The sequence below is a fragment of the Helianthus annuus genome, chromosome 10 (assembly GCF_002127325.2).
Source record: "Helianthus annuus cultivar XRQ/B chromosome 10, HanXRQr2.0-SUNRISE, whole genome shotgun sequence".
Taxonomy (NCBI): Eukaryota; Viridiplantae; Streptophyta; class Magnoliopsida; order Asterales; family Asteraceae; genus Helianthus; species Helianthus annuus.
The window spans coordinates 31,304,428-31,331,071 of record NC_035442.2 but is presented as its reverse complement, the minus strand read 5'-3'; positions in this window follow the sequence as shown (position 1 = coordinate 31,331,071).

Sequence of the window (26,644 nt, the reverse complement as noted above, 5' to 3'; positions counted from 1 at the left end):
CTATGTTTGAATGTCATGATTTAAATTCTGCATTTTGTGATGATAAAATTGTTTGTGAATCTCCTGTATTTGTGCCAGAATTGAAAAAGAATAGCTTTGGAAAATTCCTCACCGAGGAAATTCCAAAATTTATTCCATCTCGAATAGGTATGACAGATTCAGAAAAGAAAGTCCCTGAAGATCACAGCAATGAAGACTCAAGCATTGCTGCCTCAGAAAATGAAAAGGAGACTTCAAGTCCTGAGGATGAGCAAAAATCAAAAACCTCAAGTGAAGATCAAACAACAGATGGTGAAAGCCTTGAATTTTCAAGTGAAGAAACCTCGAAAACCTCAAGTGAAGATCAAACAACAAATGATGAAAACCCTGAAGTTTCAAGTGACGAAACAATTGAAGACCAAGATTCAGAAAGTTCAAGCGAAGATCAAAGCTGCGATGATTCGAGTTACGAAGCAAGTGAAGAGCAAAATTCAAGTGAATACCAAGCATCTGAAAGTTCATCTGATTCTGACAATGATGAAGAATGCTCAGAAGATGAAAGTCGATTTGACAAGAAAATGAAGAAAGCAGAAAGCTCAAGACACTCATCACATACATCATCTTCTAACACCAAAAGACCCAGACGTAAATGATGTTTTCGCTGTGGTCATTTAGGACATACAGCAAAACATTGTAAAAACAAGAATTTTTCTAAACCAGAATATGATTTTGTTAAGAATTTCACAGATCAACTTGATTATCTTAAGAAATCGGTTAAAAATCTGGTTAATTCAACTGCTCATTCTTGGAAGCAAAAAGAGGATATCGTGGGACAAAACCACGATAGATCCAAAGTAAAGCAAATCTGGGTTCCCAAATCAAACTAATTTGTGTATATTCTTGTATTTCAGAATAAACTCCAGAAATGGCTTCGTATGCTCATGGAATATATCTGGCATGTCGACAGCGGATGCTCAAGACACATGACAGGCTTGAAGGAACTTCTGAAGAACTTTCGTTTTATTGATGGTGATTTCGTGTCATTCGCTGGAGACGAGAAGGGAGGGAAGATCGTTGGAATAGGAGATGTGGTGTCTGAAGCCCTTACATTGGAAAATGTCAACTATGTTCCAGAATTGTGCTACAATCTCATGAGTGTATCACAAGTCTGTGATAAAGGAATATCGGTGCTTTTCACCGACATGGAATGCTTGTTTCTCAAGCCTGAATATGTCGTTCCTGCAGAAATGATCATGCTTACTACTCCAAGACAAAACAACACATACGTGCTCAACAAGAAAAATGCCAAGACAAATGACAACTTGACCTGTCTGTTCTCAAAGGCTTCAGAATCGGAGTCACTGCTTTGGCACAGGCGATTGGGGCATGTAAATTTCAAAAATATGAATAAACTCTCTAAGTTAAACCTAGTAAGAGGACTTCCGATAAAAAGAATTTCCTTTTTCTGAAAAATGTATAGCATGCGCCCAGGGAAAGCAACACAAGAAATCGCACAAGTCCAAAGCAGTGAATACGATTACTGCGCCTCTTCAGTTGATGCATATGGATCTTTTTGGTCCAATTAGTGTTAAAAGTCTTGCTAAAAGTTCTTACTGTTTGGTGATTACAGATGATTTCTCTCATTTTTCATGGGTTTATTTTCTTGAAGCAAAGAGTGAGACAGTTGATATTCTCAAGTCATTCATTCCCTTGATTGAAAACGTGACCAGATTAAAAGTGAAGTCGATCAGAAGTGATAATGGTTTCGAATTCAAAAATCAAACATTCATATCCTTCTGTGCAGAAAAGGGAATTCATCTTCAATACAGTGCAGCCAGAACTCCTCAACAAAATGGAGTTGCTGAATGTAAGAACAGAACGTTGATCGAGGCGGCAAGAACCATGCTGGTGGATTCAAAGCTTCCAATCATCTTTTGGGCAGAAGCAGTAAATACAACATGCTACATTCTAAACAGGGTTCTCATTGTAAAACCACACGGAAAAACGGCATATGAACTTCTCTTCAAAAGAAAGCCGCTTATTGACTTCTTCAGACCATTTGGATGTCTGTGCACTCTTCTAAACACTCAAGATAGTCTCATCAAGTTCGAAGCAGTGGGTAATATCTGCTACTTCATAGGATATTCATCCACACAGAAGGCCTACAGAGTCTACAACAAAAGAACGAAGATGGTGATTGAATCATATTATGTTTATTTTCAAGAAGGAAACTACACCAACACTGGAAGTACTCCTGATTGGTTTTATGAGGTAGGTGTGATTTTCAACACCTTTGAAATTCCAGAAGATACTCCAGAAGCAGAACCTGTTGAAGATGCTCAAGTTGAACCTCTGTTTGACTCTTCAGATATTGGTGTAACTCCATTCACTACCCGTTCTCTCCATTCTCTGCTGATCCACTTCTCTCTGTGGATGAATCAACTGGTGACACTTCGCCTAAGAACAGCCCTGAAAACAGTGCTTCTTCTTCTTCACAGGCGAATGTGGATGAACCAACTCAAGAAGATGACCTTCCAGTAATTTACGTGGATGAACACTTCACCAATCTTCCGCAGCACATTGAGTCTTAGACAAATGCAGGATACAAGACAAATCACAATCATCCTCTTGAGAATGTCATAGGAGCAGTTGAAGAAGGAGTACGTACACGTGGTCTGTCGTCAAGCATCAACAAAGGTCTCTATGCAGCTTTTCTCTCGCAATCCATGCCACGTGACATCGAAGAAGCCATTCAGGACTCCAGTTGGGTGCAGGCCATGCAGGAAGAACTGTCTCAATTTCGCAAACTAAAAGTTTGGGAGTTAGTAGATTTACCTGAAGGAAAGTTTCCAATTGGTACTAAATGGGTCTTTCGTAACAAGATGGATGATCGTGGAGTGGTAATCAAGAACAAGGCTAGATTGGTGGTGCAAGGCCTCTGTCAGGAGGAAGGGATCGATTACGAAGAAGTTTTTGCTCCAGTTGCAAGATTGGAAGCAATCAGAATATTCCTGGCATACGCATCGTATAGAAAATTCAAAGTTTTTCAGATGGATGTAAAAAGGGCCTTTCTCTACGGGAAGGTAAAGGAAGAAGTGTACGTATGTCAGCCTCCAGGGTTTGAAGATCCTCATTTTCCAGGTCGTTACTTCAAGTTGGACAAAGCCCTCTATGGTCTTCACCAAGCTCCACGTGCTTGGTACGAGACTTTGTCAACTTATCTGTTCAAGTGTGGATACACCAGAGGAACGATTGACATGACTCTCTTCACCAAACGAATCGGAGAAGATGTAATGCTGGTTCAATATACGTAGACGATATCATATTCGAGTTAACTAAAGAGGAGCTGTGTAGAGAATTTGAGACCGTCATGAAGGCAAAGTTCGAAATGAGCAAGATGGGAGAGCTAACATTCTTCTTAGGGCTAGAAGTGAAGCAAAAGGAGGACGACATTCTCATTCATCAGGCTAAGTACATTCGGGATATTCTCACAAAGTACAACATGAACGACTGTAAAGTTGCTAGCACCCCGTTCGCCTCTCAGACTGAGCTTACTCTAGATCCTCAAGGGAAACTAGTGAACAAGTCCTTTTATCGCTCGATGATCGGTTCTCTGATGTACTTGACGGCAAGCAGGCCTGACATTATGTGGGTTGTCTGTCTCTGTGCTCGATTTCAGACAAATCCCAAAGAATCACATGAAACTGCTGTAAAGCGCATCTTCTGCTATCTTAAAGGAACTCCGAAACTAGGTCTTTGGTATCCTAAAGATAGTAATTTTGATCTTATTGCTTATTCTGATAGTGATCATGCAGGTTGTAAAGTAGATCGCAGGTCTGTATCAGGAGGATGTCAATTCTTGGGAAATCGTCTGGTCTCATGGCAAAGCAAGAAACAGACAACTGTGTCCACCTCCACTGCTCAAGCAGAATACACCGCGGCCTACAGTTGCTGTTCACAAGTTCTCTGGATACAAAATCAGTTGTTGGACTATGGAATCAACATCATGAAGACTCCTATATTCATCGACAATGAGGCATGTCTGGGAATTGTGAAGAATCCCATTCACCACTCCAGAACAAAGCACATCGAAATTCGAATTCACGCAATTCGAGATGCCTACGAAAAGGGGTACATTCAAGTGGTGCCAATGGATACAACACAGCAGCGGGCCGACATTTTCACGAAAGCCTTTGGTAAAACTCGATTCAACCAGCTGGTAACCTGGTTGGAAATGGTCAATTTCCTTGAATGGAAATAAATCTTGTGGTCCAAAAGCATTCGTAAATACTCTATATTTTGTTTATATTAAAAAAATGTTTGTTGAAAGTAAAACAAGTATCGTAAAGTGTTGCCCACCAAAAAGATTTTCTGATTTTTAAAATTTTATTTTCGGGCAACGGACTTTTGAAAATAAAGATTTTAGGGGGGATATTCCAGAAAATCCAAAATTAGATGCTTGTGTCTGACTCCTGTTAGAGGAAATGATAGAAAATTACTAACACTTTGTCATTTCTTGCAAAACAGAAAACAAAAAGAATTCGAGGTACCAAGCAACGACGTGTCGGTAGATTTAGCAACACCGACGAGTAAACTGCTGTTAGGGAGCAAAACATAACATCTACACAAGGATTCTGGCTTTTCTCAGGCATTACGCATCTTGTGGGTAACACGTTGCGGCATATGGCTTAATGGTCTTAAATCTTGCGTTGATAGATTGCCAAAGTCTGAGATTTCGGGTCTTTATATTGGAATTTCATTCGGGGATATCATAGATGTTCTTCTGCTGTATCCAGATACATGCTGACCTAGACGCTATGATATCTTTTCAAGAAAAGAGCCCAAAGATGGCCAAATCCCAAAATTGAAGAAGCTTTCATAGAAAGTTATTCAAATGCACAAAAATGCACAAATCGTACCAAAAATGGTATATGTCTCTGCCCTCGGTAGTTTTCGGGATCTCTGCTGTACGAAAGTACTGACCTGATCCCCACTCTATTGTTGAAATGCAAAACGAATGAATCCAATATACTCACACGTTATGATGAACCTTTGTGCATACCTTGATCGCGTGGGTATGTCCTGATGTGGGACTCACGGGCGTAACGATTCTATTCTCAATAGCTTGTGTGGGGGCCATTGAAGTCTTGTCAATATTACCGAAAACATGATAAAAGCGCTCTCCAAAGGCATGTTGAAAGAAGGATGCATGGATTTAAGCGGACAAACATACTGTCAGTTTTTCTTGTGCCTTGATTCGCTAAAAATAATAATAATAAATAAGAAATTGACAAGTGTTGGCGATATGATCTTCTGCAGGTAAGTCATCGAGCGTCGAAAGTATCAAGAAAATCAGCTTCAAATGGAACCTCCCAGAGTTGAAAATTCGAAGTTCGGAGTCAAAATGGCCCAAATTTTCTCAAATTTGTGAATATTTCAGTATTTAAAATGTTTCAAACAAAATTGGGCACGCTTTTCGAAAAAGTTAGAAATTTACGAGCGAATTTAAAAACTTGGTTTTGAAATAGTTCAGATTTTTAACTTCGCGGCGAAATAAAGATGCCAGCGAACTTAATTCTGGTCAATTTTGTGACAACCCGAACTTTCAAGGGCAGTGTCTCTTAGTCACGTCACTTACAGACACTCGTAATCATAATATATTTGCTAAATGTAACGTAATTGAGTATGTTTACGTGCGTAGCCTGATTAACTACAATAATACCTTTAAACGCTGTTATGGGTCATTAGTTAATTTAGAGAACCAACCTTTTTAGGCCACGAGTTACTTGTTTCCTTTCATCGGCCCAATTACATCGACTTGACTTAGGAGCTCAAAGGAAGCTTAATATATGTGATTTACAAAAGAGTGGGCCGACTAAAGTTTAATATATTACTGTTTTAATATATGTGGTTTACTTTAGAGTGGGCCGACTAAAGTTATAGTGGGCCGGCTATGTTGGGGTTAGTAAATACGCACGCACACACAAGTAACTTATACGTGAATTATATGTTAACAAATCACATAATCTCAAGCCCAAATCACGTTCATGAAACCCTAAAGTGATCGCACAATTAAAAGAAAAACACATTTGGTAGTGTGCGACCAACCCTGACAACCATATAAATACAAGCATAGCCGTCATGTAAAGAAGGTTGCCAATCAAACATTCCTTTCACAAATCCCAAGGTCCTCTCTCTCTCCCTAAAACCCTTCCCTCCTCGTGAAGCAGCCTGCAACTATTTTACACTCCGACCAAACTTCCCTGTGTCGCTTTCCATTCCGACTATTCGACGACGGTGCTCCGTCTCTTCATCTCCTCGTAAACCTCCGGCACACACCACCTCATTCCGACCAGTCTCCGACGATCGCTACTCGGAACTCGGAACTCCGTTTCTTCCACTCAACTCACACACTAAGTTCCGAAACCGAACATCGAACCCAGGTTAGTGCATCAATATGTTTGAACAAGGATGTATGTGTGTGATAAACGTTATACATGAATAAATGTTAAGATGTAAACACTAGTGAATGATGTTTCGATGTAAAACTTGTTGCCATAATGTTAATGTTCAGGTTAATGATTGATGTTGATTCCGTGTAAAATTTGATGTTGATGTCCACTCTGAATCCAAGTAGGAAATCTAGGTTTCCATGTTTGAACAATTGCTTGTTATATGTTTTGAGGATGATGTCACTACTGTTCACTTAAATCACCATAATAGTGTAAAGTTTATAAAGAAATCTGGGTTTTTCTTTTAATGTACAACCATATATGCTGAGTGTACAACCTAGTTAAGCATGCTTAAGTGTTTAACATGGAAATAATGATGTATGTGTGTACATGAGTATATGTTAAAGATGTGGATACTATTATGCTCAAAATAAATATTCTTATAAACAACGATCTCATGAAAAGTTTGAATAATGTGTTCTTAAAATATGCTCACTATGGTTGGATTGTGTGTATATGAATGATGATTGAAATTCGCTTGTCATAACACGATTACGTTTGCTCGGTTTACAACGATGATGGTTTCTTGATGTGTAAATGGCGATTCAAAAGAAAATGAATTGATAATTGGGCTGCGCACTATACTGGGTAATCGCAAAAAGGGTTATACATTCTTGGACCGGTCAGGTTTGGGGCGAAGGGAACAAAAAGGGTAGCAAGTGGGTTGAATAAATTGGTTGTAAAACTGGATTGGATTACATGATGTGTAAGCACACATTTGATTGGGCTGGGGACCCCTTGGGCCGCACGGTGAACACTAAACATACTCGGGGCCCTACTGTACCCTCGGGTTAGGGCATTGGGTCTAGAATAATGTCTGTTATACATTGATTAAGTTGCATAACCCGATAACTTGCATGGTATTATTTTGGTGCTACTTGTGGAATGTGGTGTTTATATATGTATAATGGTTCACGTGTTGGATAAGCAATATGTAAATATGATATGGTTAATACGCGATTCCTAGGTGCTATGTGTTATATATTTGTGAATGTGACCATACTTGAATGTGAGCCTAATGTTAAATGGAATAATAATAGGGCGTGGTCGGTTTAATAACTAAAACACGTGAAACACTCTGCCGAGCACACCAAGGTGAGTTCACACACTTTCTAAGGCATGGGATTCCCGGTGGTTGGGAATGGGTTAAAGAACTAAAATGGAACCTACATATCCTCCTTGGGTAGGATATGTACCGCCATCCTCCATGGGTAGGATGCCAATATTAATCCTGCGTATTCTCCTTGGGTAGAATATGTACGTTCGTCCTCCTTGGGTAGGACAACAACCTTAAAACTTACTAGACAAAACTCTATCATGAAGTCCCTCATTTTTATATCGACTTAATCGTCGGGCCAATGGCGAGCGGGTCATTAGTTAATAGCACTATTAGGGTTGACAAGCCTCACACCGTGCCGGTAGGACGGGCGTGTACTAATGGATCTGGGCACTCAGTCAATGATGATAAACATTGACTTAGGGCACAACTTACTTTCGTCAGTTATCGATATGGTAACGGTCTAGTGGTTTACATGGGGAAGCCCCCACTGATTATCGATATGGTTTGGGAAACAAAGATACTGGTTAACTCGTGGTTTACGAAACAACTTATGGTTTTCAAAACAAACTTGTAAAACTAAACAACCAACTGTGAACTCGCTCAACTTTGTTGTTGACTCGTTGTTACATGCCTTGCAGGACTTTAGGTGCATATTGTTGGAACTTGCTGTCTGGGATGCTGGAGTGGTCATGGGTCAAGATACATGGAAACGCGAGACGAACTTAATGGCTTTCACACACTTGGTTTATGAATTTCTTAATTAATGTATTATGCTTCCGTTGAACGTTAAATAATGTTTTGTAACACTTCTATCAATAATAAATGAAAGTTTTATTTGGAATAATTGTTATGAGTTCAACATGATTGGTGGCTTGGATCCTGGTACGTCACACGCCTAACAGGGACATTCCCTATGTGGTATTTTGAGGGTGTGACAGATTGGTATCAGAGCCACTCGTTATAGTGAACTTGGTTTTATTTAAAAAGGGGAAAAACGTTTTTGTAAAATCAGACTATAACCAAACAGTTCTGAAGACATGAATACGACCATGACACTTAGCTCCAGATTGCAAGGTTCGTCTCTCGTATACTCATTGTACTGCATAACTAGTGAATACCTACATATGATATTGCATGTGATTGCACGTTTAGCACAACAGTATGAATTCGTGTATACTTGCATGTGTTATGTGACTGATAGGGTGGTATTTCCCTAAACCTTCATGACTTACGCTTCATGATACTCTTTGTTTGCTACTCGAGTTTGAGGAACCGTTTGACATGAGTTAAGAGGAGCTGAGGTGAGCATGCAAATCACAATATTATTGTGGGTGCACACATAATAATAATGTGGGGTGCATGTGAGTCCCAGTGAGGCTTAACAAGTGGAAAAGGGGTTCCGTTCCGTCATTTGATCAATGTGAAACATAATAAACCTATAGGGGTCATAGCAGTAAGTGCCCCCTACTCGAACGTGAACTTTTCATTCATCTTTGGATCCCTTCGAATCTCGATGCTATCGAGTGTTACCTGAACACCCATCTGAACTCAGCGAACCGTGTAGAATGTTAGGTGCTTATACGAACGTCCATGTGTTGGATGTCGCAGCGTCGAATGATTGATCGATATCTTTCTCACCTTTCTTCGCTTGCTGGAACTTAACGTATTGACGCCTTAGATTCCGAAGTGCCATCACTTCTACAACACTCCCGCAACATACTGCGTAAGACTCGAACCACTTGCAACATCGATGGGTAGGAGGTTGAGCGTAGTATTTTACCAAGCCCAGTACTTTGACGACCCTGATTACCGGCAACGAACGTCAGCGGATTGATTTCAGTCGAATCCGTAACTCTAGTCAGCGAATTGTGGGAGTCAACTCTTACGAATCAATCGAGGCATAAGTGATGATAATTGACCTTAGTGTGGTATGCGTAACCGCCAGCACAGTGAGTAGCGCTTTAGGACGTGGCTCAGAATGTGAAAAGATGGACTATGATGGTGAAGAATCGTAGGTCTTCGTTTCGAGCAACGACTTTGGGGGCAGCAGTCACAGTGACAACAAGGTGTTCGTAACCCTAGCCTACAGTAAGGAAATAAAGGTACCTACAACATGGATTGGCCGTGGTTAAGTTAACAGGACAACGATCAAAGGAACAACGACAATACTTGGAATCCTAGTAATGAAAACAACAACACCAGAAATGATGCTCTTGGAAGGGCATTTAGAATTGGCGTGGGCGACGTCAGGACTTTAACGACTTGGTAGCTAGTACGAGTAGCAATCCGCTTCGTCTCTGTTCCGTTTAACCCTGATGCTCCTAAGAGTTTGAACCTGTTGTGGAATCGGCTGATGGCTAGACAATGGAAACCTCATATGATCGTTGGGATGCAAACACGACTTTGTGGGATAAGTGTTCGACATCGACCTTTCTGCTGTTATTCTTGATAGACGTACCCTGTGAGGAGACAATTTTGCGTATCCCTCTCCTTCGTGGAGGATTGTTATCTGTTCTAACGCGACCGAGTGGCACAATGGTTAGTGTTATTTCAGCAATGAGAGCCAGGAGTGTCTACGGAGGGATTACCCCGCTATGTGGCAACTGTTATAGACGTAAGGTTAGGAAAAAAAAGGATCGAGGATCCACCAGTTGTTCGTGATTACCCTCAATGTGCTACTCGAGGAACTTCCTGGATCATCTTTACAACTGTTAGGTAGGAACTCAGTTTGACCTTGCGCCGGAGGCAGTTCTAACTACTCGTACTCTTTACCGTTTTGCACCAGGAAGGTTACAGGAGCTGTTTAGCCAACTACAGGAACTGTCAGGACAGGAGTTTTCGCTTTGAGGGTCCCTCGCTATACCCATGAAAAGAAGCCTTTGCGTATGTGTACTGATTATCGAGAACTCAACAAGGTGACAGTCAAGAACCGTTTGCCTCGACCACGTCTTGACAACCCGTCGACCAGTTGCGAGGAACAAGTTTCCATTCGAGGATTTGCTAGTGAACGAACTATCGTCAGATGGAAGTCCAAGGGGAGATTGCTCTTAGAACAGCATGTCGAATGTAATGCAACCATTTCAACGTTATACACCATGATCATTGAGTTGACCAACACACCAGCAGCTTCAGGGGTCACATGAATCGACCGCATTTGTTGACAACGTTCTGAATCCTGGCCAGGAGAATGGAACGCCATGGGTGGCATTTATATCTTATTTTAGAACTCCTGACGGAGGAGCCACTCCGCTCAAAGTCTTGTTAAATGTAATTTCTGGGTTCGAGAGGTACCTTTTGGATATATAATCAGCGAAGTGGGAATGCACGTGGATCTCGCTAAGATCCGTCTTGGTTGGAAACTGATTGACACCAAAGAGTCCCTCGTGGATACAGCAATTTCTTGGTCTCACTTGATACTATCGCAGATAAATCACAGGATTTTCGAAGGTCGCGCAGCTTAAATCTCTCTAGCACAGCAGGGTGTTGTGTTCGTGAAAGACAGAATAGGAAGACGTCTTTTCAGCTTTCGAATCCTTATGGTCCGAATCAAAGTCCCAGCTACACATCGACGCAACACGAGAGAGTGATGACATACGTGATGGAGTTACAAAGAGGAACTGCGCGACACACACGACTGGCGGTGAAAACCGTGGCTTTGGGATTTTGGATGGAGGCATCACTTGGATGGTACCAGATGCGTTATTTAGACCGATCACAAGGGCCTCCCGTGTATCGATGTTCGAAAGAGCTAAAGCATGCAATGACATCGCTGGATGGAACTTCTGAATGAGTACGACTGAGAAACCTAAACACACACGAGCTCTGCAGCTCGCTATCGACTCTAACTTACCTGATCAGACTCGCTCTGCCCAAACTGGAGAACTAATGAAGAGGATTTTCAATTCGAACCCATGCGGGGCTTGGAGAAGCAACCTTTGACTGGTCGGACGATACCCGTTACTTCATGGAACGAATGCGGGTCTCATTACACGGCAACTGTTGGGAACTCGTGTTGAGCAAAGCACACCGGCCTCGATATTCTAGTCGTCTGGGTTTTGATTTGAGACGTTAGGATTTATAAACCTTGTGCTGGTAATCGGACATGAAGGCTCACCTAGTTAGGTATGTCAATGATGGATCGACTTGTGGAAAGTCAAGGTGTAGTATCAGCAACCAGCAACACTCACATGGAAATAAAAACAGACTGCCATGGATTTGGTCGATAGTCTACTTACAACTCGAAACGGAAACAATATCATCTGGATGCTCATTGATTGTCTTGCATAACCAGCACACTTTCTAGCTATCAAAGAAACGGATAAGTTTTCTACACTTGCAATCATCTACTCGAAAGAAGCGGTTGCTAAGCACGGGGTGCCAACCTCCATTACCTCTAATCGCGACCCGCGATTTGCATCTGATTTGTGGCAAACGGTGCACAAATCCTTTGGCTCGCGTTTAGACATGAGCATAGCATATCATCCACAGACGGATGGGCAGACTGAATGCACCATCCAAACTCTTGAAGACATGCTTCGAGCACGTGAAATCGACTTTGGCAGCGGTCGGGGAAAACACCTCCCTTTAGTGGAGCTTCCGTATAATAACAGTTACCACACCAGCATTCAGGCTGCTCCGTTCGAGGCATCGTACGGACGGAAGTGCCAATCATCTCTTTGTTGGGCAGAAGTTGGAAACGGCCAAATCACTGGCCCAGAACTCGTCATAGACACAGTAGAGGAGATTGCTCAGAGGCGAGAACGAATGGCGGCTGTTCGTGACCGCCAGAAAAGCTACGCTGATAAGCGCAAGAAACCACTCGAGTTCCAAGTTGGGGATCGAGTACTACCTAAAGTCTCACCTTGGGAAGGTGTACTTCATTTTGGTATATGAGACAAAACTCAAACCGCGATATGTTGAACTTTTCGAAATCACGGAGAGAATTGGCAAGGTGGCCTACAGATTGAATCTACCCGAAGAACTCAGTGGAGTTCACAACGTATTCCGTGGGTCGAATCTGAAGAAGTGTCTGTCAGATGAAACCCTCACAGTTCCTTTCAAGGAGCTCACCATCGACGATCGGTTGCGATTTGTCGAAGAAACAGTAAAAAAAATCTTGGATCGGGAGGCCAAGATTCTCAAACGCACCAGGATACCTATTGCTCGAGTTCGTTGGAACTCCCGTCAGGGCCCAAAGTTTACCTGGGAATGAGAAGATCAAATGAAACACAAATATGCCCAGTTGTTCGAGAACAATGAAACCACTACTGAGGCTGAAGCTACTGCGGAATTTCGGGACGAAATTCCAAACCAACGGGGGGAAGATGTGACACCCTAGGAAAAAAACAGGAAAACTACGCAACCTAACTAGCTTCCTCAGTAGCTACGTGCTAAATTTCGGGACGAAATTTCTTTCAAGTTGGGGATGATGTGACAACCCGAACTTTCAAGGGCAGTGTCTCTTAGTCACGTTATTTACAGACACTCGTAACTATAATATATTTGCTAAATGTAACATGATTGAGTATGTTTACGTGCGTAGCCTGATTAACTACAATAATACCGTTAAATGCTGTTATGGGTCATTAGTTAATTTAGAGAACCAACCTTTTTAGGCCACGAGTTACTTGTTTCCTTTCCTCGGCCCAATTACATCGACTTGACTTAGGAGCTCAAAGGAAGCTTAATATATGTGATTTACAAAAGAGTGGGCCGACTAAAGTTTAATATATTACTGTTTTAATATATGTGGTTTACTTTGAGTGGGCCGACTAAAGTTATAGTGGGCCGGCTATGTTGGGGTTAGTAAATACGCACGCACACACAAGTAACTTATACGTGAAGCAGTATCCTGACTATTACTAACAATTTGCTTGTAAATGTTGGCTACAAGGGACTAACGTTCATGAGGACCAAGTCATCCTGAAGACCCGCTCAAATTGGTCAGGATAAAGACGTTGATGGCGGAAGAATAGCTCTTGTAACGGTCGGTATTGAAGAAAAGCATGTTTTATGGAAGCTGGTCAAAGATACTAATGTTGTAACGGTTGTAGAAGCTTAAATCCCGGAATTATGGTTAATATGCGCGTGGAAAATGAGTAGAAACAGCCCCCAACGTTCAGAATAGAATATTCCCAACATCCCAGAATAATAGGAGAGTTAGTTTGTTATTTGTAACTATAAATAGAAGGCCAGATCAATAGGAACACACACTTCACTCTCTACTCTCGAACACACACTTCTTTTTTTCTTTCTATTACGCACAAACACTCAACACTTGTAATTGTTGAACCGCTTAGCATTGATCTGAGCCATATCCTGCACTGTATCCTGGTTATTCAAGCAATAAGAAGAACAAGGCAGCCGATGATTGTCAGCTCCCGAGGTTTTATGCCGGAGATCTAGATTGATCAAGGGCTTTCCTCGTATATCTCGTGTCATCCCCTTTACTTTTTGCTCATAGTTTGATCGTAGATACAGCTCAATATCCTGAGCCGTATCCTGAAAACTGTTTTTAACAAACAACTTAATCAACATATTTTCAACACATATTTTAGCACACTACCTCACTTAACTAATTTGATTACTAAATTGCTTCGGTAATTTTTGACCAAAACAATTTGGCGCCCACCGTGGGGCAAGTGGTGCTATTTTTAATCAATACTTTGTTAAAATCAGTACTCGATTTTCAGTTTTCGAAATTCTTTTCAAAACTATTTCTAATGGCTTCTCAATCGAATTTGAACTCTTCTTCCATGTCTGTTTCAACCTCTGCTGCTGCTGGTTCATTACCTCCTCCACCTTCACAAGTTCTCACTTTTCAGAGGAGAAATGAAAGCCACACACCGAGAGAAATTCCTGCTGCTCAGAATGTTTCTAGATCCGGAAATTCAGGGAGAACCCATATCCTTGCTTCTAATAATGAAATTCTGTCTTTGTTTGGTAGTATACAGGAACAAATGAAGAGGCAACACGAAACTAACCAGACGATCATGAAGGATATACAACTCTTGAAGTCAAACTCTAGGAAACCTGTGGAGGATACAACTACTCCTCTATAGCCCAGGATGCTGATCTTTAGTTCAGCAACATTTACCGAGGATAATCAAGGCAACATGATACTGAGTCAGTCCCAGAGCAACATGCTGGAGATACCATCATCCGCCAGGATATCGACCGTGAGGGATCCAGGATATGGCCCAGGATATGGTCCAGGATATGGCAAAAGTCAACAGGCTGGTAACATGTTTGCCAATATCTGTATCCCTGCTACTAATAATTCAGATTCTTTGTAGGATATAGGTGTAACACCAGTATTGACCAGGGAACTTCAAAAATTGAAGGATATGATATCAAGTGTTTGCTGGAGTAGTGCAGCCTATACCGAAAGTATCCTAGGATAGTCACAGGATATACCGATTTGCTCATCCAATTTGTGATGCTGAAATTCCAAAAAGATTCCAGACTCCCAGCATAAAGTTGTATGATGGGACGACAGATCCGGAGGAGCATATTACCCAGTATAGAGAAAGGATGGAAATCAATCCTATCCCCCCAGAACTTAAGGAAGCATGCTTATGCAAAGGCTTCGGTTCAACTTTAACAGGACCGGCCTTAAAATGGCTTCTAAATGTTCCACCTCATTCAATTACATCATTTGCTCATTTAGTTAATTTATTTAATAGTCAATTTTCTTGTAGTAGGAGTTTTGAAAAATTAACAAGTGATCTCTACAGGATAACTCAAGGACCTCAAGAATCCCTGAGGGACTATGTGAACAAACTCAGCAGGGAATCCTTGGATATCCCACACCTTGATGTTGCTACAGCAGTTCAAGCATTCAAGATGGGGCTACAAAAAGATTCCCAATTTTATCAAGATCTTGTGATGAATCCTTGCAGGAACTTAGATGAAGCTCGGAACAGAGCTTTGAGATATATCAGGCTGGAAGATGATAAGAAAATGCAAGAGAGGATGAATGCATCCTCAACATATGAATCAACTAACAGGAAGTCAAAATCCTCATACAAACTGTTAGGGCTGGATTTTTATGACCTATGATCCTCACATATGATCCTAACATGTGATCCTAACAAGTGATCCTTGTTTCTTTGGCAGATAGTGATCCTCAGAGGAGCTCCAGGATCAGGATCACGGATCATCCCAAGGATCCTCATACTAACGACTGTTCTCTTTGGACTTAATATTATCTTGCAGGAATTACGAGTTGGATCCGGTCTTAGCAACGTAAACAAGGAATCTGTCACGATAATCTCGCACATGCATAATCAAAGATGGACGTTATGGCAAATATGGAAACTCAGCACAATTCAAGGGCGATTATTTAGGCTAAATTTACTTCTATTTCTAAAGGGGTAACGAGCTAGTAGTTAGGTGATTTGCCTAAAATAGAACCACACACACTTGTATAAATGGCACTCTTGAACATTCGGAAGACACAACACACTTCTCACACGCTTTAGCATACGATACTATAGTGATCCTTGTACCTAGCTCGTTACCATCCGAAGTTGTAACCATTACTTGTTATATTGAAGTTTGGTGATCGGTAGTTTCCATCACCCGAGGTTTTTGTGCCGGAGATCATTCATTGATCAAGGGCTTTTTCCTCGTATAAATCCTTGTGTCACTTGTGCATTTTACATTTGAGTGATCCTTCACTTTGTTCATCATACCAAGCATCATTCCCCGTTTACATAAAGTTTGGTTGCATTATCTTTAAGTGATCTTTGACCAAAACACAAACCATATCGCTCCAAGCCATATGGTAGAAATGACAGCAAGAAAGTGAATGTTGTCGAAGACGAGGATCCTGAGGAGTATCCTGATTTATCTGAATACTGTTTTTCTGTTAATATACCTGAATTGATGTATGCTATGTAGGGTTTAGGAGACAAAGCCAGGTGGCCTCGGAAGAATCAACAAAAGGCTGATTGGAAAGACAAGTCCAAGTGGTGTGCCTTCCATGAGGATTTTGGGCATGTTACTGAAGATTGCATTGCTCTGAGAAAAGAAATAAGTTACCTCTTGAGCAAGGGATATTTGAAGGATCTCCTGGGAAGAAAGAAAAACAAGGGTCAGGATACTGAGAAGGATCCTGAACGAGCAGCATCGCCTCCTGCGGATGCCAAGATACTTAACTTTATTTCAGGAGGATCCGACATTTGCGGGACTTTATATTCTGCGGCCAAGAGACATGCAAAAGAGGCTAAAGCCGAAAGAGGGGAAAGACCAACCAAGATGACGACCCTCACGACTGATAAAGTGATCACTTTTGATAGTGATGACAGGGATACTGTCCAGGATCCTCACCATGATGCTCTGGTAATAACATTATATGTGGCTAACCATTTTGTACACAGGATATTGGTGGACAATGGAAGCCCTGTCAAAATAATCCAACTAGAAACGCTGAAAAGGATGAATGTATCTCCAATGGATATCACTTCAAAGTCCACTGTGCTCGTTGGCTTTAGTGGGGAAGCCAGGAATACTGTGGGAGAGATTAAATTACCAGTATATGTTGAAGGGGTCAATTCAATACAGCGCTTCTGTGTGATGGACTCCTTATCCTGCTACAATTTCATATTGAGCAGTCCATGGATCCATGATATGAAAGCCGTGCCGTCAACTTATCATCAGTGCATCAAGATCCCTACACCCTGGGGAGTTGTCAAAGTGGATAGTGACCAGCAAGAGGCAAAGGAGTGCTACTCATCCTCCATGAAATCCTCTACCAAGCCTAATGCGGCAGAGCAATTAAAGATACGGGCCCAGGATATTGCGGAGGCTTCGGAGTAGGATGTGAAGAAAATTATCCTGAACCAGGATAATCAGGATATCTCGGTGCTCGTGGGAACCAATATCCATCAGGATATTGAGGACCAATTGACTAACTTTTTGAAATGCAGGATGTCAACATTCGCATGGAAGCATGAGGATATGACAGGTATTTCAAAGGATATTATAACACACAAGCTTGGTATTGACAGGTCATACAAGCCTGTCCAACAGAAAAGAAGGAAATTTGCTACAGAACGAAATGCAATTATTCAGGAAGAAGTAGACAGATTGTTGAAGCCAAAAATGATCAGAGAGGTCAAGTTTCCAAGGTGGCTAGCAAATGTGGTGGTGGTACAGAAGAAAAACGGGAAATGGAGAGTTTGTGTAGATTACACAGACTTAAACAAGGCTTGTCCAAAAGACCCATTTCCTGTTCCTCATATTGACTCAATGGTAGATGCTACCGCCGGCCATGAAATGTTAACCTTCATGGATGCATCCTCAGGATTTCAGCAGATTCAGATGGAACCTTCAGACCAGGAGGATATTGCCTTCATGACACCAACGGGTATTTATTGTTATACTGTTATGCCTTTTGGTTTGAAAAATGCAGGTGCAACGTATCAAAGATTGGTAAACATGATGTTTAAAGACAAAGTGGGGGATACTTTGGAGGTGTACATCGATGACATGGTAGTGAAATCTAAGAAAGCTGAGGATCATCCCCAGGATATTGAAGCAGCGTTTGATATCCTGGATCAGTACAACATGAAGCTGAATCCTGCTAAGTGCCATTTTGGAGTAGGGGCAGGAAAGTTTCTAGGATATATGGTAACTAAAAGAGGGATAAAAGCGAGCCCAGAACAGATCAAAGCCATCCTAGATATCAAATCACCTTCTAACATGAAGGATGTTCAAAGACTGACAGGACGAGTAGCAGCATTAAACAGATTTATCTCAAGATCCTCAGAAAAATGCAAGGAGTTTTATGATATCCTGAAGAAAAATAAGAAGTTTGAATGGGGGGAGAAGCATGAAGCAGCCTTGCAGGATTTGAAGCAATACCTCTCAACCGCACCTCTACTAATGAAGCCTGAGGATGGTGAACCATTATCCCTGTATCTTGCAGTATCAGGGAATGCAGTAAGTGTTGTCCTTGTAAAGGATCATGAAGGTCAGCAGTATCCTGTTTATTATGTTAGTAAAAGTTTATTAAATGCTGAAACTAGATATTCTCATTTAGAAAAGCTGATATTGGCTCTAGTTATGGCATCAACAAAGCTTAGACATTACTTTGAAACACATAGGATTCATGTCAAAACCAATTATCCTGTTAAGAATGTGCTTAGGAAACCTGAGATGTTAGGAAGAATGGCTAAATGGTCAGTAAAGTTAAGTGCCTATGATCTAGTGTACGAACCTAGAAATGCCACAAAATCTCAGGCTTTAGCTGACTTTGTGGCTGATTTCAGTAGTGATATTCAAAATGAAGTAGACCTAGAAGTACAACAACTAGGAGAAACCTTAGAATCCTGGACATTATATACTGATGGTGCATCTAATGTTAGAGGAGTAGGATTGGGTATACTACTAAAATCGCCACAGGGGGACATAATACCCTAGGCTATTAGATGTGAATTTCCTGCCACTAATAATGAAGCAGAATATGAGGCTTTGATTGCAAGATTAGAATTGGCTAAGAGTATGAATGTTAAAAGTTTGCAAGTATATGTTGACTCCTTGTTAATCACTAATCATTTTAATGGATCTTATGCAGTTAAAGGTGAGAAATTAATTGAATATCTTGACATTCTCAAAAAATTAACAGGATATTTCGATATTTTTACACTGGAACAGGTACCGAGAGAGGATAATGCTGAAGCGGATGCCTTGGCAAACTTAGGATCATCAGTCAGGATACCGGAGGGAACCCAAATACCGGTACTTCATATCCTGTATCCTACCACGGATCCCTTCAAAGCTCAGGATAAAGAGGTAACAAGCATTCAGGATCCTGGTCAGGATCCTGAGGAGGATACTGGATCCTGGATGACTCCAATCATAAGATATCTCAAAGAAGGACACATTCCTGACGATGAAAATCCTAAGGCATTTAGGAATGAAGGTATCACGATTAACCATTATAAATAATATTTTGTATAAGAAATCTCTTGCAGGTCCATACCTAAGATGCTTGAAGGATCCTGAGGCCAGGGAAGTGCTTCAGGATATACACGAAGGGGATTGTGGTAACCATACTGGGGGCTGATCTTTATTCTCGAAAGTATTGAGGACAGGATACTATTGGCCGACAATGAAGAAAGATGCTGCAGAATATGCTCGAAGGTGTGATGCATGTCAGAGGCATAGCAACATATTGCACCAACCAGCTGAACCATTATATCCTATAGCTTCCCCTTGGCCATTCATGAAATGGGGAATGGATATAGTGGGTGTTTTGGTCAAAAATCTGATGAGGATAATGCAACCAAACTCTTAGTTACGGGGTATGATGCTTGAAATGAGGAACAATGATAAGGATCACTTAGATGTAATTTGCACAACTGACACAGAGATATATACGAGGAAAAAGCCCTTGATCAATGAATGATCTCCGGCATAAAAAACCTCGGGTAATGGAAACTACCGATCACCAAGTTCAAATTAACCAACAAATGTTTACAACTTCGGATAGTAACGAGCTAGGTACAAGGATCACTACGGTGTTACGTGCAAAAATGTGTAAAAACTGTTAAGTGTTTTGCTAAATGCTCGAGAGTGCAATTGTACGAGAGTGTGTAGCTAAAATTAGCTAAGTGTTCTAACTACTAGCTCGTTACCCCTTTAAAAATAGAAGTTAACTACGCTAACAAACTATCCGAAATTCGTGCCATGCTCCCACGTTCTCCACAACGTCCATTTTCAGTCAAACGTGTGCGAAATAGCCGTGGAATATTCCATAGTAACGTTGCCAAGACCAGGTCCAACTTGTTATTCCTGCAAAATGATACGAAATTCAAAGAGAACAATCGTTAGTATAAGGATCCTTAGGGTGATCCATGATCCTGATCCTAAAGCACTTCTGAGGATCACTATCTGTCACAGAAGTAAGGATCACTAATAGGATAACATGTGAGGATCACGGGCTATTAGAAAATCCTCCCCTAACAATTTCCCCCAAAATATAAGGAGTAATTTGTAAAATGAGCGAGTTATATTTTATGATCTTATCCGCAACTAACTAACGGATATATAGCCGTTGATATGGAACTATCCGTTGCAATTCTGACGTCACAGAAGTGACAACCCTGCACGATCATGATTATAAATAGGAGATAGAGATAGGATCAATTAGCATTTAAATTTCAGAGATACTCCCTTTATAATCTCATCCGAAGATCAAACAGGTATTCTCTCTCCACCTTCTCTTACTCTGTTTTATTTCTTTTTCTTTCATCTCGCAAAAAATGTTGCTCCGGAACTCTCCTACTAAGGATCCCAAAAAGAATAGCCCCTTGAAGGGTCAAGGGATCATCAAGGATTCCCCACAAGAGAGGTGTTGCTTCACTGACCCCCAAATTAACAAAATCCGGCACTATTTTCCGGCGAACACCTTCTTTAAACCTTTCAGTCCTACTGCCCTGAGCGATTACATCTCTGAGACTTGGGTTGCCTTCCCGGTCACTCCTTTCATGATAGGATACTCGTATCCTTTCCCTCAATTCACCCAATCCTTTTTCTCCCTCATCGGCATCTGCTATATCCAGGCCATGCCGATGATCTGGAGGGTTCTATATACCCTTGAAAGGATCATCGAGCAAGAAGGGATCGATCTTGGAATCTCTGAGCTGGGTGAGATGTATGACCTCACTACTTTCGGATCCCACCGTTACTTATTCAAACGAAAAGCTGGTGAAGAGCACCCGATCTTCAAAGCCACCAAGAACGACACTAACTGGAAGCGACGCTTCTTCTTTGTCAGAAGAGACACTATTCCAAACGGAAAGGATCTGCCCAGGGAGTGGTGCACCCATGGTAGGATAGAGGATCCTGATAAGGATCACCAGACGATTCTCTTTTCACATAAGGATCACTAACACCATTTTTTGTTTCCGACGTGTAGCTATCACTGTCTCACACCTCAGACTGTCCCCTGCCGCCCAAGAGAGACTTGCTGCTTTTAGGAGGCTTGATCCTGCAACAAGAACATTCAACACCAACACCCAGGACTCCCAAGAGATATCCTTAGGCTCAGTCACAATGTCAAGTAAGTATCCTGTTCTTGGTATAATTTAGGATTTAAATAGATAGTTAAATATAAATAGGGTAAGGATACTTATCTTGTTTTGAACGTATAGGTGCTGGAAAATCCTCAAAAGCTGCCCCCAAGTTCGGTATGGCTGATCTTGACACCGTCAAATCCAAGAAGAAGGCCATTGCAAGCCCGAGCGTCTCCATCCCTAAGGCACCCATCAAAGGAAGGGGTGGCAAAAAGAGAAAGAGTTCTGAAGCTGAGGACCTACAAGGCCTGCCCCTGCTCCGCCACCAGTTCCTCGAATATTTCAATGAGGTAAGGATCACTGATTCTGCTTGCATATCCTGACCATATATCCTGCTCATATATCCTGCTCAGATGAGGATCACCTGACCTTGAACTGCCTTGACTTCTTTGAAGAAATTTGCTGAGATCGAGGATTACGTGGGGAGCGTTGAGAAGCTGGATGAGAAGATCGCTGATCTCCAACAGGTCGCCGTGCTCAAGGATCTTAAGATCGCTGAACTTGAAAAAGCCCTCCAAGCTGCTAGGAACGAGACAGCCAAAATCCTGATTGACATCGACTACGAGAAGCATGAAATCGTGGAAGGTGCAAAGGTCTCTGCTGCCATCACCATGTACAAGACAAAACTGCAGATGGCCCAGAAAGCCCAGGATCCTAACTTCGACAAAAGCAGCTGGGATGTTGAAGGGTGGAAGGCAAGGCTAGCTGATCTGGAGGATGATGAGGAGGCTGAGGAGGCTGAAGAGATCCTGATAATTGAGGCTGGAGGCAGTAGCAAGGATCAAGGTGGAGAAGCTGGAGGTGGTGATGCAGTGAAGGTCTAGGCTGCATGATTGGGCGATGATGGAAACTTCTAGACATAGCCGGAGCCCAATTTTTTTAGTTTGATGGTTGTTTTGTTGAACAATTCTTGGTTTGTACTTAAACAATAGTTTTAGGGTTAAGGATCCAGGATCCTTCGAACAATAGGTAGGATGACAATCGGTGGAGGGATCCTCTGTTTGGGGGATGAAGGCATTGTTATCCTGCCGTCTTTCTATTCCTGCACTACTTAGAACTTATTATCATGGACACCCTTTACCTACCCCAGCGGACGGGCCACGTATTGCTGGTAGATGCTCGGGGTAGGTAGTTTTGACAACCTTTTAAGGGTTAACCTTTTGTTAATAAATAAAACCTTAATCTTTTGTGGCTTATCTTGTGTTGTTATCCTTTTTTGTCTTTTTAACTTTCAATTATTTTGACGTATACTTATCTAAATATGAAATCTTGAATAAGTTAGATTGAAATATTTAGGATATGATCCAGGATCAAATATCCTATAGTTGAAAAATCCCAAAAAGTAGTATATTTTTAAGGATCACAGGTTTAGTTGTCAAGTTACAAGGGTTATTCAGATAAACAATGAACAAAATTAAAACAGTTAAGGATCATACCTGAGGATCCAAGTTAGGATCCTAACCCTTAATACCATAACCAGGATAACTATAAGATAAACCTTAGAGAGAAGTAAGGATCAAGGATCCTTAGTTGTCTAACTTCAAAGACCTGAAATAGGGCATAACCTGGGACTAAGCCAATATAAGATAAAAGTTAGCAACTGGGGACAAGCCCAAGGATAACTGGGGACAAGCCCAAGGATAACTGGGGACAAGCCCAAGGATAACTGGGGACAAGCCCAAGGATAACTGGGAACAAGCCCAAGGATAACTGGGGACAAGCCCAAGGATCGTATGTAAACTGGAGTATGGCCCTAACTGGCGACTATCCAAACTTAGTGACATGAAATGCCAAAACCTTAGCTAACGTGAAAACGTTAGAAACCTTAGGAACGGATGTATGGTACGTCTACCATTATACGTAGGATCCTAGGTATAGCCAGTACAATGGAATTATCAGCCCCTAAAGCGAGTACTGATCCCACTGCCATGAACTATACCAGGATCATCATGCGCTACAGGCGGAACTGGGGTCAAGCCCAAATAACTGGGGTCAAACCCAAGTAACTGATTGCTTCTGTGGATAATCAACATTTTGCTAAGGATACCTGAACTTTCAAAACTCAGAATCACGTGAGAAGTGGATAAAGGACACATGATCCTTATCCTTATATGAGAAAATAAGGAAATAAAATAGTTTGAGTTTAGGATGTTACCAAAGTAAGGATCATCTGTGCTTTAAGGATCCTTCAAGGATACCCACAATGTAAGGATCATCTGTTCTATAAGGATCCTGATCACATGAAATATTTCTTCAAGTGGACAGCATTCCAAGCTCTTGGTAACAATTCACCTTCCATAGTCAGCAATCGATATGCCCCCTTTCCTGCCTCAGCTTCAATCAAATAAGGGCCTTCCCATTTTGGTGCCAATTTTCCATCAGCAGGATTGGTGGTATTCTGAAATGCTTTCCTTAACACCATATCACCAATTTGAAACTTCCTGATCCTGACATTTTTGTTGTAAGCAGCAGCCATTCTTTGTTGATAACTGGCCATCCTTATCCTAGCCAAATCCCTGATTTCTTCAATAGTATCCAGGTCTTGAACCAAGTTCTCATCATTTTCCTCAGGATCACGGATACTTGTTCTAGCAGTTGGAACCACCATTTCTGTAGGGACCATTGATTCTGCCCCGAACACCAAAGAAAATGGAGTCTGGCCTGTAGCATTCTTGGGGGTTGTCCTATCAGCCCAAAGCACATAAGGTAGTTCTTCTGCCCATTTCCCTTTTTTAGATCCAAGCTTCTTCTTCAAATTGTTGATGATGATCTTGTTGGATGATTCTGCCTGACCATTAGCTTGTGGGTGGACTGGTGTTGATGTTATCATCTTAATCCCCCAGCTGTCACAAAAGTTAGTAGTTCTGCCCCCAATAAATTGGGAACCATTATCACATATAATTTCAGAAGGAATACCAAATCTAGTTATAATATTACTTTTAATGAAGGATATAACTTCCTTTTCTCTGACTTGGGCAAAAGCTTCAGCCTCTATCCACTTGGAGAAGTAATCAGTCATAGCTAGCATGAACACTTTTTCACCAGGTGCCTTAGGGAGCTTACCAACTATATCCATACCCCATCTCATAAATGGCCAAGAGGAGGATATAGGATGCAAAAATTCAGCTGGTTGATGAAGGATATTGTTGTGTCTCTGACAAGGATCACACTTCTTAGCATACTCCACAGCATCTCTTTTCATAGTTGGCCAATAGTATCCTGTCCTCAGGATCCTTGAGAATAATGTCCTGCCCCCAGTGTGGTTTCCACAATCTCCTTCATGGAAGTCTTTTAAAACTTCTTGGATTTCAGGATCCTCAATGCATCTTAAATATGGTCCTGTAAGAGATCGCTTAAACAACATATTATTTAAAATTATGAATTGAGATACCTTAATTTTGAAAGCCCTAGGGTTTTCTCCTGTAGGAATCTCTCCATGTTGTAAGTATCTCATGATTGGGAGGATCCATGATCCTGATCCTGAATGAGATCGAGTATCCTCACTAGGGATAATTGCAGAATCCTCTCCTATTTCCATGGCCACATGATCCTCAATGGCAGGAGCCAGGATATGGATAATGGGGATACTTATATCCTCCGGGATCTTCAAAGATGATCCTAAATTAGCTAATGTTTCAGCTTCTGTATTTTCTTCCCTTGGTACCTGTGTCAAACTAAAGGAAACAAAAGAGAGTGTCAATTCTTTGACTATCTCTAAATATTTGGTTAGCTTTTCACCTTTAACAGCATAGGATCCATTAAAGTGATTAGTGATTAACAATGAATCTACATGTACCTCAAGATACCTGATCCCCATATGCTTAGCAATTTGCAAACCAGCAATCAAGGCTTCATACTCAGCCTCATTATTAGTGGTTTGGAACTCACAAGCTATAGAGTGGGGTATTATGTCCCCCTGTGGCGATTTTAGTAGTATTCCAAGCCCTGTGCCTTTGACATTTGAGGATCCATCAGTATAGAGTATCCAAGGATCCTTAGTCTCCTCTAGCTGCTGGACTTCTAACTCAGCTTCCTTTTGTAAATCACTATTGAAATCAGCCACAAAGTCTGCTAATGCTTGGGATTTGATGGCTGTCCTAGGCTCATATCTTATATCATATGCACTAAGCTTCACTGCCCACTTAGCCATCCTTCCTGACATTTCAGGTTTCCTGAGGACATTCTTAATTGGAAAATTAGTTTTAACAATAATAGCATGAGTTTCAAAATAATGTCTTAATTTAGTAGATGCCATAATTAAAGCAAGGATGAGCTTTTCAAGATGTGAATACCTGGATTAGGCATCAAGTAAACTCTTACTTATATAATAGACAGGATATTGTGTACCTTCATGATCCTTAACAAGGACTGCACTTACTGCTTTTAAGGATACTGCAAGATATAAGGATAGCACATCTCCTTTTTCTGGTTTCATCAAGGCCGGTGCTGAGGATAGGTAATCCTTGAGAGCTTTTAAGGCATTTTCATGCTTCTCAGTCCACTCAAATTTCTTGTTCTTCCTTAGGATATCATAGAATTCCTTGCACTTCTCTGAGGATTTGGATATAAATCTGTTCAAAGCTGCTATCCTGCCTGTTAGCCTTTGGACATCCTTAGCATTGGCAGTAGATTTGATATTTACTAAGGCTTTGATTTGTTCTGGACTAGCTTCAATGCCTCTCTTGGTCACCATGTATCCTAAGAATTTACCTGCTTTAACACCAAAGTGACATTTTGAAGGATTAAGTTTCATGTTATATTTGTCAAGGATATCGAATGCTTCCTCCAAGTCCCTTAGGTGATCCTCAGCTTTTACGGATTTTACCACCATATCATCTATGTAAACCTCCATAGTTTGTCCAATCTGATCCTTAAACATCATATTCACCAGCTTTTGATAAGTTGCACCTGCATTCCTTAGTCCAAATGGCATAGCAATATAACAATATATACCGGTTGGAGTCATAAAGGCCGTATCCTCTTGATCAGATGGTTCCATCTGAATTTGT